General features: G+C 39.6%; 1 non-coding gene across 1 annotated transcript; it reads right to left on the bottom strand.

The window, feature by feature from the left end:
- Window positions 1–9811: 9811 nt before the first annotated feature.
- On the bottom strand, window positions 9812–9916 carry LOC134385425 (small nucleolar RNA U13). Its single transcript, XR_010024393.1, has one exon. It is a non-coding gene; the product is annotated as a small nucleolar RNA U13 (small nucleolar RNA).
- Between the last annotated feature and the right edge of the window lie 7336 nt (window positions 9917–17252).

The following is a 17252-nucleotide window of genomic DNA, read 5'->3' as shown; positions in this document are numbered from 1 at the left end:
AGCCTTTGATTGGCTCCTTTTTTAGTAGTCTGTGGCCCCTCACTCCTACGTGGGTCTATGGGAACCCTGTCAGTAGTCTTGCTGGCCTGGAGGCCACCAAGGCCCTCCTCTCCCCTGCAGTCTCCAAGCAACTTCACACAAAAGGTACAGCTGAGGTTTTCGCCATCTCTCACTCCGTGTGCTCACAAAGGCCAGACTTGAAATGGCCAGGGCTTGAAACAATTGGAGTGGTCCCTTCTTTCTCTCATTGCAGCTTCTCCTGCCTTCATGAACTCCGTAGGTCTCTCTTCCTCTTACCCTGAGCTCTAGTGGCCCCACCTTGGCAGTCTTTGCTTTTTAACAATTGTAAATTGGTCAGTTGTGGGAGAGTAACGCTGGGGGTCATGTATTCTGCCATCTTGATTCTCTTTCTCCCTCGCCTCTCATTGTGTCCTGCTGGCATCCATCCTCTTTTCTACAGCTCGCGTGAACCACCTCTAACACAAACTGGACCACATCGTGCATTCTCCCATCTCCTGCTCTAGAACGTTACGATTGGTGGTAGAGACTGGGAGTAGGGAGGCATTGTGTAAGGTCACAAGTAACTTCCCTGCTTTTCTGTAGTTCCTAGGTTTTTAAAAATTGTGGTAAAATATCACAAGATTTATCATTTTAACCATTTTAAAATATACAGTTCAGTCACATTAAGTACATTCACATTGTTGTGTAACCATCCTCACCCTCCATCTCCAGAATTTTTTTCTTTCGTCATCCCAGATGGAAACTGCACACTCCTTAAACAATAAATCCCCACTCTCCCCCCAACCCCATTCCCTGGGGACCACCATTCTATTTTCTGACCCTATGAATTTGACTATTGACTACTTTAGGTATTTTATATAAGTGGAATCATACAGTATTTATCCTTTTGTGACTGGCTTATCTCACTCAGCACAATGTCCTCAAGTTTGTCCATGCTGAAGCATGTGTCAGAATTTTCTTCCTTTTTTTTTTGTGTGTGTGTGACTGGTAAGGGGATCGTAACCCTTGGCTTGGTGTCGCCCGCACCGCGCTCAGCCAGTGAGCAAACCTGCCATCCCTACATAGGATCCGAACCCGTGGCCTCGGCGCTCCCAGATGCCGCTGCACTCCCAGCGCCGCACTCACCCGAGTGAGCCACAGGGTTGGCCTAGAATTTTCTTACTTTTTAAGGCTGAATAATATTCTATTGTATGTACATACCACATCACATTTCGTTTATCCACTCATTTGTTGAGTTGCTTCTACATTCTGGCAATCCTAAGTAATGCAACTACGAACGTGGACATACAAACATCTGTTTGAGTCCCTGCTTTCAATTATTTTAGATATATATGCAGAAGTGGAATTGTTGGATCATATGGTAATTCTATTCTTAATTTTTTGAGGAACGTTGCTACTGTTTTCCACAAGAGCTACACCATTTTCTTTCTTTTTTTTTTTTTTTTTGTCTTTTTGGTGACCGGCACTCAGCCAGTGAGTGCACTGGCCATTCCCATATAGGATCCGAACCCGCGACGGGAGCATCGCTGCGCTCCCAGCCCCGCACTCTCCTGAGTGCGCCATGGGCTCGGCCCGAGCTACACCATTTTCTGTTCATACCAACAGTGCACAAGTGTTCTAATTTCTCCACATCCTTACTAACACTTATTATTTATTTTCTGGTTTTTGGTTTTATAACCGGCCATCCTCATAGGTGTGAAGTGATATCTCATTGTGGCTTTGATTTGCATTTCCCTGATGGTTAATGATGTTGAGCATCTTTTCATGTGTTTATTGGCCATTTGCATATCTTCTTTGCAGAAACGTGTACTCAAGTTCTTTGCCCATTTTTTAATTGGATCGTTTTGTTTGTTGTTGTATTGTAGAAGTTCTTTATAAATTCTGGGTATTAACCCCTTATCAGATATGCAATTTGTCAATCTTTTCTTCATGGATTGCCTTTTTATTCTATTGATAGTGTCCTTTAAGAGGCTTTAAATTTTGTTATGTCCCATCGATCTCTTTTTCCTTTTGTTGCCTGTACTTTTGGTGTTATATTAAGAAATCATTGCCAAATCCAATGCCACAAAGCTTTACCCTGTGTTTTCTTCTGAGAGTTTTATAGTTTCAGCTCTTATGTTCAGGTCTTTGATCCATTTTGAGTTAATTTTTATATATGGTGTAGGTAAGGGTCCAACTTTACTTTTTTTCATGTGAATATCCACTTTCCTAACACCATTTGTTGAAAACTGTCCTTTCCTCATTGAGTAGTCATGGCTTCCTTGTTGAAATCATTTGGCCATATATGTGATGATTTATTTCTGGGTTCTCTATCCAGCTAGTCTGTCTCTATAACAGAACCACAGTGTTTTGAGGTTTGTAGTAAGTTTTGAAATCAGGAAGTGTGAAACCTCCAACTTTTTTCTTATTTTTCAAGCTTATTTTGGCCATTCAAGTTGTAGTTCCTACGTGTCTTTGTTTTTGTATTTTTAGAAAATGAATATTAATTTCACAAGTCACATTAAAACATTAAAAGACAAATTTAACAGAATACTACCTACCCAAACAGCTCCCTACGTGAACAAAGCAAAACTCTTTAATGGGACCCCATTGTGCACTGAGTAAAGGCCAAACTTGTTGGCAAGTCATTCAAGTTTTCAGCATCCTGTCTTCTATAGATTCCTTCTCCTTTGTCTCATCCTTGTCCCCACCCTCTGTATTGCAACTCTTTTCTAACTTAATTAACGCCTAACTGCTTGTACTTCCTCTCATCCGTTCTCTTTGTAGTGCTATAACTTTGCTTATACTAGTCTCTCTGCCAAGAACACCCTTCCTATTTTGGGGGGGATTGATTTCTCCTAGCTCTTCCTTTAAGAATTAGATTGAATGTAGTCTCCTTCAAGAAGCTTTTCCCAAACCCCAGTTAGGTTGACATCCTTTTGTCTGAGTTCTGATGGCCTGCAGTCTATGCTGTTTGATTAAGATATTCTATTATAGAATAGCAATTTTGTGTAAGCTCTTCAAAGTCAGGGACCAGATCTTCTTTTTCTTCTTCTTCTTCTTTTTTTAACTTCCAGTGTCTAAACACAATTTTTTGGTGCATGGATAACACCTGTTAAATTTAACAGAACTGAAAGGAATTTGGTGTCTCCAAGGCAAGGGCCTACTGCTACGGGTGGGATATCATTGCCATTGGCAAAGGGAAACTCAAGTGGGAGAGATCCTCTATTATTGGTCGTGGGGATCAGGCCCATTGGGGTATAGAATATATGAACCCTTGCTGAGGAATATAAGTATTGGATGACTTCCATAGAGTGAACTTGGAAAAATTCCCCTATTGCTAGACCACTACACAAGACATCTATTCAAAAAAGTATATAAAATTCAGGTAATTCCAAAAGCCACTGGGCAAAAACCCAGTTCCTCTGTGGTGTGGTAGTCCTTCCCTGGAGTTTCCAGTTCAGAGCCCTGTGAACCTTTTTATCCTCCAGTGATAGAAGCATGCCTTATGCAACTTTAGCTCTTTATTTCTTAAGAATGTTTCTCCACATACCTTTCAATGACTGTAGATTTGTGATTACTTTGAAAACAATATGGTTCTAAACCCAAAGAGTCCAAGCGGGCTTGGTTTCTGGGACATCAGAGTTGAATGAATGCATTTAGAACAAAATGAGTAATGGTAGGTGTCCACCACGAGGAGCCAGGTGTGGGAAGCAGCCTGAATCAGCAGCCACAATAAAGCAGAGACATCCTCATTAGGAAACTCTTCCTCATGTTCTGTTCAGGGCTGTTAGTCACGCACAGACATGTGGCTTGGCTCATTGTTCAGACGTTGCAATTTCTGTGGACACGTGAAGGGAGTGAGTGATAAACTTTCCAACTCAAATCTTCCTTCTGTATATGGTGAACTTGAGAGCAAGGAGTTGCTCAGGTACAACTTGGATTTCTGCACAGCATCTTGCTCATAAAATGTACTTGATAAATGTTTGATAGGAGAGCCAGTTCTAGAAGAACAAACTTTTCTTTTAGTGAAATTGATGTAGTTTTCTGCATAGCATAGGAAGTGTATTTTTAACTGCTATTATCGTCCATAATATCATCCTGATATGCTCAATTTTCTGATCCAACCATTCTTTTAAAAATTGTGAAATGCCATATGAGCTAACAAATAGCAAACAAGTGGTCTGAAGTCTTAAACGCTCAGGTATTTAAGGAAAGTATTTGAAGAAAATAGCAAGAGAGTGTCTTAGTCCATTTCTGTTGCTTACAATAGAAATACCTGAACTGGATGATTTACAAATAAAATGAAATTTATTGCTTGCAGTTTTGGAGATTGGGAAGTACAAAGTCCAGGGAACACATCTGGTGTGGGTCTTGGTGGTGGCTACAGTGACCCAGGGGTGTCACATGGCAGAAAATGGCAGAGCACAAAGAGAGACTCTCATGTGCTCTTCTTTTAAAACCCTCAGAACCATGTCCCTGGCCACCAATATTAATCCATTTACTATAGCATCGTCCTACAAAGTAATGACCTCTTCAGGCCTCACCTTTCAATTATCATAAGGATTTTCCACCCTCAATAGTTACATTGGGAATTAAGTTTCTAATATATGGACTTTGGGGGACACAATTTAATCAATCCACAGCATTCTGCCCCTGGCCCCTTAAGTTCATATCTTTCTTACAGGTAAATACATTCATTCCATCCCCAAAGTCTTATTTCAGCTCAAAAGTCCTAGGTTCAAAGTCCCATCAACTTCCAAGATACAATGATGGGACAAGCATAGGGTATATATATTCCCATTCATAAAGGGAGAAATAAGCCAAAAGAAAGGTGTAATGGTACCAAACAAGTCCAAAAGGCAGCAGGGCTGGCATGAAATCCCAAAGCTGATGAACCACGTACGTTGACTCCATGTTCGACTTCCTCTGCATGCTTGTGTAGGGTTGAGTCCTCAAGTCCTTGGGCAATTCCACTTCTATGGCTTTCCTGGTCTCAGGTGATGCTTTAGCTCTCACAAGCTGGTGTTTTAGGCTGGTAGCTTCACAATCCTGGGGTCTCCATGGCAGTCCCACTCTCACAGTTCCCCTACGCATGGTGCTGGTGGGGTTTCTCCCTGCTGCAGCTCCAACTCCACATTTCCACTCGGCATTGTCCTAGCAAAGGTGCTATGTGGTGACTCTACCTGTGACAGTTCTCTTCCTGGGCCCCTAGGCTTTTCCATACATCCCTTGAAACTGGGGTGGAGACTCCAAAACTTTCACAGCTGGCTCTTTGTGAGACTGCAGACCTAACACCACGTGGACACCGCCAAGGCTTCCGTCTTTTTTCCCCCACAGCTGTGGGTCCAGCCACACCTGGAGCCAATTTAGCTATGTCTGAAGAAGCCAAAGCAGCTGGGGTGCTGGTGTGGGGAGCAGCTTCCCGAGGTGGCCCTGGGCAATGAGCTGGTGGAGGGTACCTCTGGCCTGTTCCCCAAGACCATTCCGGCTCCCTAGGCCTCTGGGCCTCTGATGGATTGGTGGGGTATTGAAGAGGTGATTGGATTGTTTCTCTCAGAAACATAATTTTTTTTTTTTAAAGATGGCCAGTAAGAGAATCTTAACCCTTGACTTGGTGTTGTTAGCACCACGCTGTCCCAAGTGAGCCACGGGCTGGCCCCAGAAACATAATATTTTTATTCCTTAGCAATTATGATTGAGTTCAGACTATCTTCTCTCCAATTCTTTAAAATAATGTGTCAACAGATACGATGTGGGGGGAAGGAGGGGGTAGAGAGGAACGGGTAAAGGGGCATGAAAATCAAGTACAATGTATTTTGAGAAGTAAAATAAAATAAAATAATAAAATAATGTGTCAAAAAGGGAAAGTTCCCCTTTAAAGGTGAACTCTCCTGTGTCCTCACTGGTGTCCTATGACAGCTCGTCCTAAGACAACTTTCAAAGTACTGCTTGGACTTTTAGCCTCTTTGGCTTCAGCTTCCCAAAAAGGGAAGTTTCCCCTTTAAAAAACATTGTTTTATGAGCATATATGTGTCATAATTGCTGTTGACATACCTGACTGCATCACTGGATGATGCTCTGATGTCAGACTACACTCAGGTGCTCAGTGAAGACTCACTGAGAACTCCGTGCTGTGCTAGGAGCTACTAATCACTCCAATGCAAGACATTTATTGAGCATCTATACTCTGCTGGACATTGGAATACACAATAGAAAGGATGGTCCATGTGTTCAAAGGGCTCAGAATCCAGGTGAGGAGATAGCCTATGAACAAATAAGCATGCAGCGATTTGAGCAGTCTTGGACTACAAGTGAGGGCTCAGAGAGAAGTAAAAGGGAGTCATTGCTCTGGTGCTGGGGAAGAGGAACTTTTCAGAGAGTAGGTGACACATGACCCTAGGCCTTGAAGGACGAGTGCAATTTCAGCAGTTAAAGGTTAGGTGAGAACAGTGGGGAAATAAGTTCGGTAGACAAGGTGGTTGAAGGAAAACTTGAAAACCAAGGAGAATTTAATCTGAATTGGTAAGTAAGAAGAAGCAATCAACTGTAGGCTGAGGAGCAGAAAGACGGTATGTCCTGTGAGTTGTTTAAGGAAAATTAGTCAAACACGACATGTTGAAGACAGAGAGGTTGTCCTGGAGGCAACCAGGAAGTTCTTGCAGCATTATAAGGTGATAAATCCTGGGACTGGGGGATGAGGAAGGAATAGAGGAAAGGAAGGAACCACAGCAGGAAGGAATAGTGCTTAGCACAGGGAAAGAGATGAATAAATGCCTGTTGAGATAATGGTCAAATATTGAAATGGATAATCAATAGGATTTGTTAACGTATCAAAAGGACTGAACATGAAACGTGACTATGCCTCTAAGGATTTCAACCCAAATGACAAAGAAGAATGGTTTATTATTTCATCGACCGGGATTGCGGGTATAGGAGATGAGGTGGATTCAAAGAAATAGAAATTAACCAGTTGTTATAACTCCTACAGGGTAGAGTTTTGTTCCCTTCTCCTGAGTACAGGATGTAACCTAAAGCAATTTATCAGTAAATATTAATAGGAAGTTAATAGTGCAAGTAATAGGGGAAACGAGGGCATGGCTTTTGGTCTCTTTGGTGTCCTAACATGGCTTGTTCTGGAGATACCTCTCAAAGTGCTACTCAGGCTTTTAGCCAATTTGGCCTCAGTTTCCTCATTTGAAAAATGCGGATGTTGATCTGGGGCTAGCTAACATCCTCCTGGTGTTGATAATTGGTGACTCTGTTCTTTTTGCTGATATTGGTGTTCCTTCTCCTTAAAAAACATCTCACATAAGAAACCCCAACTCTTTAGGACTATCCCTTCCCTCTGGTGTGAGCAGGGGAAACGAATGCATGAGGTACAGAGAGAATCTAAAGGACTTGTGAGCTGAAGGGCTATTTCTCACTGGTTTGGACGATCCCATTGCCATAAATGGAAGCGGTGTTAGGAGTGTTGTTTTTGCCATGTCTCCTGGACTTAAATGGAACTAAATTCTGTTGTAAAGATGGAGAGGAGAGGAGAGGAGAGAAGAGGAGGGGGTGCCTGGGCTGGGAGCTGGCTGCTAGTCCGTGCACGGAGGTCCAAGTTCAAAAATGCTTGCAGGAAAGCTTCAGTTCAATTTTGTCTCCTCATACAATGAAGCTGTTGTATGTCCAGAGGCTGGGAGAAGGCAGCTGGATTTCTAGAGCTCAATGGCCAGTGTCTTTTTTATTCCTTTTTGATTTTCCTCTGTTGGAGACACACCCTACAGGACACACATATTTCTACCTTGGCTGAGAATAAGATACTAGTCACTTATTGTTGTAAACTCTAGGAAACAAGCAGCACATCCTGAATATGAGTTATCAGTCCCCATTAGCACATGGTCTCAGTGAGTTGCTGAGCAATATGTGAATAAAGACTTTCAGTAAAACAAGGAGTGATTAAACACTTTACCCTCACTTTAAACATTTGCCTGGCCTATGATGACCATTTTAGGTGGGTAAGTCCCTGTACCACTGGGTCCTTTTGCTGTGCTAGTTTAATTTTGTAAACTACTCCTTTGGGAATGTGTTGAATAAATGCCCATCTGATTTCAAAAGTCCAGAGGGATTTCTGTGCCTACTGCTCACAAGATCTAATCAGATTGTCCTTGAAATGGCTCTGGCCCTCTCTTTGGAAATAATTTCTGAAGGGATAATTTTTTCTTTTTTAATGCATTAAGCCTCTGTTTGATAGTTTTTCTGTTATTTCTCTTTAAACAAACTGAAGCTTAGGGAAGCTGGCACAAAAGGAAATTGGGGTTGAGAGATGGGGTTGGTTGGATGCATTTAGATACAATGATAGTAACAGTTCACATTTGTACAGTGCTTACTCTGTGCTAGGCACTGTTAGAGGTACTTCATGAATTTATTTAATCTTCAATGTGTACTCTATAAGATAGGTATTATTATCTTCATCACCTTAAAGACAGGGACACTGAGGCACAAAGAGGTTAACTCATGAAGGTAGTTAGCCAGTACTGATAGGTAGTTGAGCCAAGTTCCTAAATCTGGTACTTATAGCCAGACACTACACTAAATGTCCTGTAAACAGGGTTCCCCTAATTTTCATGCTTTTTGGTTTCCTGACAGCCACATTGTGTTTTAATTCTGAATACAGTTCTCGACTACTCATTGACTTTCGTTCAGTTCTCAGACACAAAATGAGTAGAAAGAGAGAGTAAAAGGGGTGGAGAGTAAGGGAAGACGTTATGGCATTGAGGCCACAGCTCACACACACGCATGCGCGCTCACAGTCCGGCCCCTTTATTTTATTTTCACCTCATCCAGAGGCTCTTTTCCTGCCAGGTTATACATAGGCCTTCCCTGAGAGATCAGTTCTTCCTACTCCAGGTCGTGGGAAGGGGCAGGAAGGAGATGACTTCCTTTCCAAGAGCCTGCCGGAAAACCATGTTTGGAGAGGAACGCTTATAAAAATTGATCCGGGCCGACCCCGTGGCGCACTCGGGAGAGTGCGGCGCTGGGAGCGCGATAGCGCTCCCGCCGCGGGTTCGGATCTTATATAGGGATGGCCGGTGTGCTCACTGGCTGAGCGCGGTGCGGCCGTCACAAAAAGATTAAAAAAAAAAAAAAAAAAAAAAAATTCGATCCGTAAGAATAGCAGCTGCAAAGGCCAAACCTCCGGGAGTGAGACAGTGTGATCATCAGCTCTCAGTTCATAGAAAGAAATAAGTTCTGCCCTGCAGGAGCTCAGCATGGACAAAAGCAAACACCAATCCTGACGTGTCACCCCCACACATGCCAGGACCCTAAGATTGCCATCTTGGGACATATTTTGCAATGTTCTGTCATGTGTTCTACCATTTCTTGTACCCTAGATTTAAAAACATCTTCAACTTTTACAACAATACAATTGAATGCTGTTTTGCCATTAAAATGAATGAGGTTGTATTAATATTGAAAGATACCCACGGCATGTTTTTTAGGTGATATAAAGCTTGCAGAACAGTATGCACATTATAATATCATTTGTGTTAACAAAGACAAAAATACATGCATAATAATATTTATACAGTGCTTATTATAAGCCAGACATTATTCTAAGCTTTACGTTTATTAACTTATTAATCCTCAAAGCAACTTTATGAAAATGGATACTATTATTATCTCAATTTTATATGCAGAAATCAAAGTATGGAGAGTTTAAGTAACTTGTTCAAGGTCACCAAACTAGTAAATGGCAAAGTCGGAGTTTAAACCCAGGCATTCTGGCTCCAGAGTGTCTATTATTTACTTTTATTTTTTTTCACATCAGACAGGTGATGTGCCAACATTGTAACAAGGTTTAGAGGGAGGCATATCCCACATAATAGTGTGAAAATCCAATCGTCATGCTTACGAGCCACAGAAATTTCCAGAGTGTCCATTATTAACCAATATACTATACTACAAATGGTGTGTAAACATAGAACAATTCTGGACAAATACACAACACACTGCTAACAATGGTTAGCTACGAGGTGTGGAAATGGTGAGTGAGAGGAAGGACAGGAAGGGATGTTTTATTTTTATAATACATACTTTTATATTTTTTGGCATTATTCTTAAACTATTTTATTACTTGTTTACAATGTAAAAAACCTATTAAGGGATGCAGGCAACCCTTGAACCTGTGGTAACCTAGTCAAAGGAGGAGGTGAAGCAGATACTCTTTCCACGAGGAGAGGATGAGAACTGGGCTGGGTTTCCATGTGGAAAGGGAAGAGTAGGACAGGACTTAAAGAGAAGAGGGAGAAAGAGGACTGAGGAGCCAGGAGAGGCAGCACAAGAGGGGAAAGAGTTGAAATCTGTGAATCACCATGTGGTGCAGATTTGGATATTTAACACTGTTGGCTTTAATCACCCACACTTAAATATAAAGTTTTAGTGGAGGTAAAAAAAAAAAAAAAAAAGCCTGTGTTCACCATGTACAGAAATGAAGTATTTTGCATATTTTAAAAGTTAACCAGTAATTGTCTTTTTGTGTGTAGGGGTGGGTTGCCAGAGGGTCCTGGGGAGAATTCCAAACATTACACACTTGGCTCCATTTTGAGACCAGGTATTTTAGTTTGGAGAGACGGTTGCTATTTAAAAGCAGGAGTGGGCTCCCTGTCTCTGAATAAGGCAGATACAGATTGACCCTCCCCTCCACAGAGCATTGTGGATAAACAGGGCCACTCGCAACACAACCACACTAGCATGTGAGGGCAGGGATCAGGTTTAAGCTGTTGGGACATCTTACTGGCCTGGTGACAGGCCTCTGTGAGGTGGCCCCATTCCAGCAGATCCCACTAGATCTTTTGCCAAGTCTGCTATCAGATCATCCACCTTCACTCTCAAACTACAGCTGAAGTCTCTGGAGGAAGGAATGTGCTATTGTCTTTCATATCAGGGCCTTCCTGGTACACATAGTGGTCAGGTGCACCACAGCCACTTCATCCCTACCAGGATATCATGGGGAGCACTGTTATAAGAGAGACTGAGTCTCTGGAAAATGTAGCCTCTAAATGACTGTCAGTCAAGTCCAAGAACAACCATCCTCATTTAGAATATTTCTGACAATTTTGATTTTCCGGAATACAAATGAGATTTTCTTAGTTTTTCCTAGGCTTGGATGGACTTCGTTTTAGAACATGGCATGTTTTTATTTTGACAAGCATGAAGAGGTGCCACCTTCAGATCTCCTTCCTGTGGTCACTGCTTCTTCCCCAGATAGCTACGATAATAGTGATTACAGCTGTGTTTGTCGAGTGAATATTATCTGCCAGGAATCATACTGAACACTTCTCACAGCAAAATGCTTCAGTAGGGAATAGCATCACCATTTTATAAATAGGTGAGAATCAGAGACATTAAGAGTCTTCTCCAGGGCCACTCATTTGAGGCAGAGGTGAGATTTGAACCCAGGTCTGTCCAACTCCAAAGCTAGTAAATTTATGCATTATGCCAGATTGCCCTTTCAAATGCAAATGGAAACTATTTTTTTTTAAAAAAACAAATAGTTCCCTAGTAAATAGGTGGCCAGATCTGTTGACATAAACACAGAGTTGTATCTTGTTAGACATAATGTCTTAGATTCTCCTCTACCTTACTATATGAATGGCTCTTATATATGTATCTTTGGAAGATACCTTTACTCAGCTACTAAATGCAATGAGGTCCTAGAAGAGGGTTACCATATTCCTACAGTTCCTCAGAAGGATTTGCTCTGATTGTGTTCAGAGGTTTATAGAATAAGCCGAGCAGACCCATCCCTCTCCCCGATTCTGAGGCCAATGGCTGGCTGAGCTCATCACTACCCAAGGGAAAGGTAGGACACTACTGTCCTGGTGCCTTTGGCTCAGGTCTCAGAGGAAGAATTGTTGAGTATTAGGGCTAATAGGCATCTAAGAATTGCTTCTCTGCTGATGGTATCTCTTCATGGTGAAACTAATATAAGCAGTTGTTAGGGCTGGGCTCGATTTACCATTGTCTCTTGTACATGATCTTCACAATTATTTAAACTACTTGAATTCAAGTTCAATCTTTATATAAGTTACTGAGTCCCTTAAAAAGACAAGTTGGGAGGGTTCTATAAAAGAGGCTTTTCTAAAGCTGGTTATAGTCTTTGCATGACTATACTCTGCAATGATGGAATTTTTATTACTCATGGAAATATATCTTTAAAGACAGTGTTTTTCACACTTTTTCTCCCCTACAACCCATATAAAAATACACTTTAGACTTTTCCTTTTGACCAAGATGAAGTAATAGAAAACAGATTTACCTTCTTGCATGAAACAAGCAATAAACTGGAAAGAAATATAGAAACAACAATGTTTGACACTAATTTTATCAGGCAGTGGAGGAAAATAATTCCTGAGAGACAGAAAACAGATCTAGTGAGCCCTGTAATTTACTCTAGCTTGCTTCTGGGAGAGAGTGTCTCATTCTAATGCAGGGAGGAGAAATCCAGGCAGAGCCTAGTGGTTGAAGAGATGGACATGGGAGTCCAGAGAGGCCAAGATGGCTAGAGTTTGCAGAACAGAGAGCTGTAGCCAGGGAAAGAAAGCTCTGGAGGTCTGATGAGGGTCTCCCTGAGTCTTCAACTGATCATTGGTCAGCACATGCAATGTGAGGAGACTACCTCAAGCTAGGGAGAGAACCGCCCCAAAGGAGCAGAGGACAGGGCCAGAATCTTTCACGTTTCTCCCCCAAAAAGGGGGAAGTTTCAGAATTGGTGGGGTTTTGGGTAGAGTACTTAAAATATATTGCCTTGGTTGTAGGACAAAATTAACCCCAGACTAAAGGTGACTCTAGTCTCACCTAACAAAGTTTAAAAGCAAGTCTTGAAAGGATAAAATCATTTCCAAGTAACTTAACTGTGCTTCAGAACAAACTTCAAGAATATTTATAGGAATACAAAAATATCTACCACTAACAAGGTAAAATTCACAAGGCTTGACATCCAATCGAAAAATTACCTGGTATGTAAAGAAGCAGTAATATGATTGATAATGAAAAGTAAAATCAGAAGAAGCAGACTCAGAAATGACGCATTTGATAGAACTAGTAGAAAAAGTTTTAAATAGTAGTTATAACATTCTATATGTTCAAGAAGGCAAAGATTGAGTGTGTTAAGTAGAGGCATGGAAGATAGAAACAAGATTCAAATAGAATTTTGAAGATGAAAATGATAATATCTAAGATAAAAAAATACACTGGATGAATTAACAGCAGATTAGATACTGCAGAATAAAAATAAAATATTTGTAAACCTGAAGATATAGCAATAGAAATGATACCAAATGAAACTCAAAGACAGAAAAGAATGTTTAAAAACGAAAAAGCATTAGTAACCTATGGTACAATCTCAAAGACCCTAATACACATGTAAATGAGTCCCTGAAGGAGAGGAGAAAGAGTGATGGACATAAAAAATGTCTGAGGAAGTAATGGCTGAGAAATTTCCAAATTTGATTAATACTGTAAAGCCAAAGAGCCAAGAATCTTAACAAACCCTAAGAAAAACAAACAGAGAAACCCCATAATTTATACCAAGAGACATCATAATCAAATTGCTCAAAAGAAGAGATATAGATAAAATCTTAAGAACTTCTAGAAAAAAAGACACATTACATATAGAAGAGCAAAGATAAAAATGACAGAAGACATGTCAGAAACAATGTAAGTTGGAACACCATGAAACAATCTCTTTAAAGTACTAAAAGAAAAAAGCTGTCAAAATCCAAGAAAAACATTTTTCAATATGACTTTTTCAGACATTTCAAAAACAGTTTTTCCAGGCAAATAAAAAGCGAAAGAATTTATCACCAGCATATCTGCACAATAAGAAATGTTAAAGGAAGTTCTACAGGTGGAAGGAGAAAAATACCAGATGGAAATCTGGATCTATACAAGGAAATGAAGAGCCCTGGAAATGATAAATATGTAGGCAAATATAAAAGACTCTTTATTATTAAAAAATGCTTTGAAAACAATAGACTGTGGAAAGCAAAAATAATAACAATGTGTTAAAAGGCTTATAACATAAAGAAGTAAAATGTATGGCATTAGCAAAAAGACCAGGAAGGGAAAATACATGTATACTTTTTACAGATTCTTATACTATGTGTGAAATGGTATATTATTACTTGAGGGTAGCTTGTATACTATGCACATTTTGTTACAAAATGATAAAACAGAAAGTTATAGCTAATGAGCCAACAAAGGAGATAAAACAGAATCATTAAAAATACTCAGTTATGGGAATAAGGCAAGAATGTCCCCTCTCAACATAGCACTGGAAGGCCTAGCTAGTGCAATAAAACAAGAAAAGGAAATAAAAGGTAGACAGATTGGAAAGAAAGAGATAAGACAGTTTGTTTTCACAGATGTCATGATTGTCTAGAAAATCCCAAGTAATCGACAAAAAATTCTCCTGGAATTAATTAGCAATTATAGCAAAGTTGCAGGATACATGATTAGTATTACAAAAGTCAATTGCTTTCCTATACTAGCCATAAAGAATTGGATTTTGAAATTATAAACATGATGCTATTTACATTAGCACTCCCCAAAATGAAATACTTAAGTATAAATCTAACAGCATAACTACAGATCTAAATGCAGAAAACTAGCAAACTCAGTAAAAGAAATTAAAAAAAGAACTAAATAAGTGGGGAGACATTTCATGTTCATGGAGAGAAAGAATCAATATTATCAAAATTTCAGTTCTTCTCAACTACATCTGGAGATTCAACATAATCCCAATGAAAATCCCAGCATGTTATTTTGTGGGTGTTGACAAACTGATTCTAAAGTTTATATGAAGGGGCAAAAGAACTAGAAGAGCCAACACAATATCGAAGGAGAGGACTGACACTATCCAATTTCAAGACTTACTATAAAGCTATAGTAATCAAGGCAGTGTGGCAAAAGAACAGACAAAGAGATCAATGGAACACAATAGAGAGCCCAGAAATAGACACATAAATATGGTCAACTAATTTTTGACAAAGGAGCAAAGGCAATACAGTGGAGAAAAGACAGTCTTTTCAACAAATGCTGATGAGCAACGAATATCCATATGCAAAACAAATGAATCTAGACACTGACCTTACACCCCTTACAAAAATTAACTCAAAATGAATTATAGACTTAAATAAAATGCAGAAGTATAAAACTCCTAGAACATAATAGGAGAAAATCCATATGACCTTTGGGAATGGTGATGACTTTTTATATGCATGATTCATGAAAGAAATAATTGATAAGCTGGACTCCACTAAAATGAAAAACTTCTGCTCTGCAAAAAAGAATATCAAGAGAATGAAAAGACAAGCCACAGACTGGGAGAAAAATTTTGCAAAAGACATATCTAATAAAAAACTGTTATCCAAAATATGCAAAGTACTCTTAAAACGCAACAATAAAACATGAATAACTTAATTTAAAAATGACCCAGGCAGACACTTCATCAAAGAAGATTTAAGATGGCAAATAAGCATATGAAAAGATGTTCCACTTCATATGTCATCAGGAAACTACACATTAAAACAGCAATGAGATACCACTATTAGATAACGACTATTAGAATGGCCAGAATCCAAAACACTGACAACACCAAATGCTGGTGAGGATACAGAACAATAGCAACTCTCATTTATTACTGCTGGGAATGCAAAATGATATGGTCACTTTGGAAGACAGTTTGGTGACAGTTTTCTTACAAAACTCTTGCCATCCTATCCAGCAATCGTGCTCCTTGGTATTTACCCAAATGAGTTGAAAACTTATGTTCACAGAAAAAACTGCACATGGCTATTTATAGCAGTTTTATTGATAATTGCCAAAACGTGGAAGCAGTAGGTAAATGGATAAATAAACAGTGATACATCCAGACAATGGACTATTATTCAGTGCTGAAAAGAAATGGGATATCAAGCCATGAAAAGACATGGTGGAAACTTAAATGCATATTACGAAGTGAAAGAAGCCAAACTGAAAAGGCTACATACTGCGTGATTCCAATGACATGACATTTTAGAAAAGCCAAAACTATGGAAACAGTAAAAAGAACAATGGTTTCTAGGGTTTGGGGAGCAGGGAGAGATAAATAGGCAGAGCACAAAGGATTTTTAGGGCAATGAAACTATGATATGATACTATAATGGTGGATGCACGGAATTATACGTTTGTCAAACCAAGCAAATGAAGAACTCCAAGAGTCAGACCTAAGTATGGGCTCTGGGTGATGGTGTGTCAATGTAGGTTCTTTCACTGGAAAAATGTACCACTCTGGTGAGGAACATTGATAGTGGGAGAGGTTGTGCATGTGTCAGGGCAGGGGATAATATAGGTACTCTTTGTACTTTCCATACAATTTTACAGTGAACCTGAAACTGCTCTAAAAAATAAAGTATATTTTTATTTTTATTTATTTATTTAAATTCAAGTTTATTTATATTTATTTATTTATATATATTTATTTTATATTTATATATTGTTTCAATACATGCATATCTTGCACAATGATTCACTCAAGGTAGATAGTGTAGTTTTGTCCCCATTAGTTCATCCCTTATCTTCTCCCCCACCCCCACTCTTCCCAGCCTCTGGTAACCATTATTCTATTCTCTACTTTGTTTCTTCTAAATACGTAAAGATTAATATCTTCATTGCAAAAAGAACTCTTAAAAATGAACTAGAAAAATCTAAGCTGAAATATGGTGAGGCACATGAGCAGATAAGTCACATACCCAAAGAAATACATGTGAATAATAAGTATCTTCTAGGATCTGGTTGCAGGAGGGAGTGGACTTGTCCCGGCCCCCATCTCTCAGGATCCTGGGCGCTGGGCTTGCTTCATTGCTGGCCTGGATGTGCAGTGGCAGTGGGGGTGGGGCTAGGGCTCAAGGCCCCTGTCTCCCATAAAGTATATATTTTAAAAATTCTTAAAAATACTCAAGTCAAAAGAAGGCATAAAAAGAGGAAAAAGGGAACCAAGAATAGACTAATAAAAAACAAATGGCATGATGGTAGACTTAAACCTAACCATATCAATAATAACATTGTGTTAATTAAAAGGCAGAGATTGTAAGATTAGATAAAAACATAAGAATCAATTTTATGTTGCCTCCAAAGAATTCCACTTTAAATATAAAAACACAGATAAAATAAAAGTGACAGGATAGAAAATAATACACTCTAGTAACACTCATCAAAAGAAA

Source organism: Cynocephalus volans, chromosome 8 (genome assembly GCF_027409185.1).
Source record: "Cynocephalus volans isolate mCynVol1 chromosome 8, mCynVol1.pri, whole genome shotgun sequence".
In the NCBI taxonomy this organism is placed as follows: domain Eukaryota; kingdom Metazoa; phylum Chordata; class Mammalia; order Dermoptera; family Cynocephalidae; genus Cynocephalus; species Cynocephalus volans.
The sequence above is the reverse complement of the archived record's forward strand: the minus strand, read 5'-3'. Positions and strand labels throughout refer to the sequence as shown.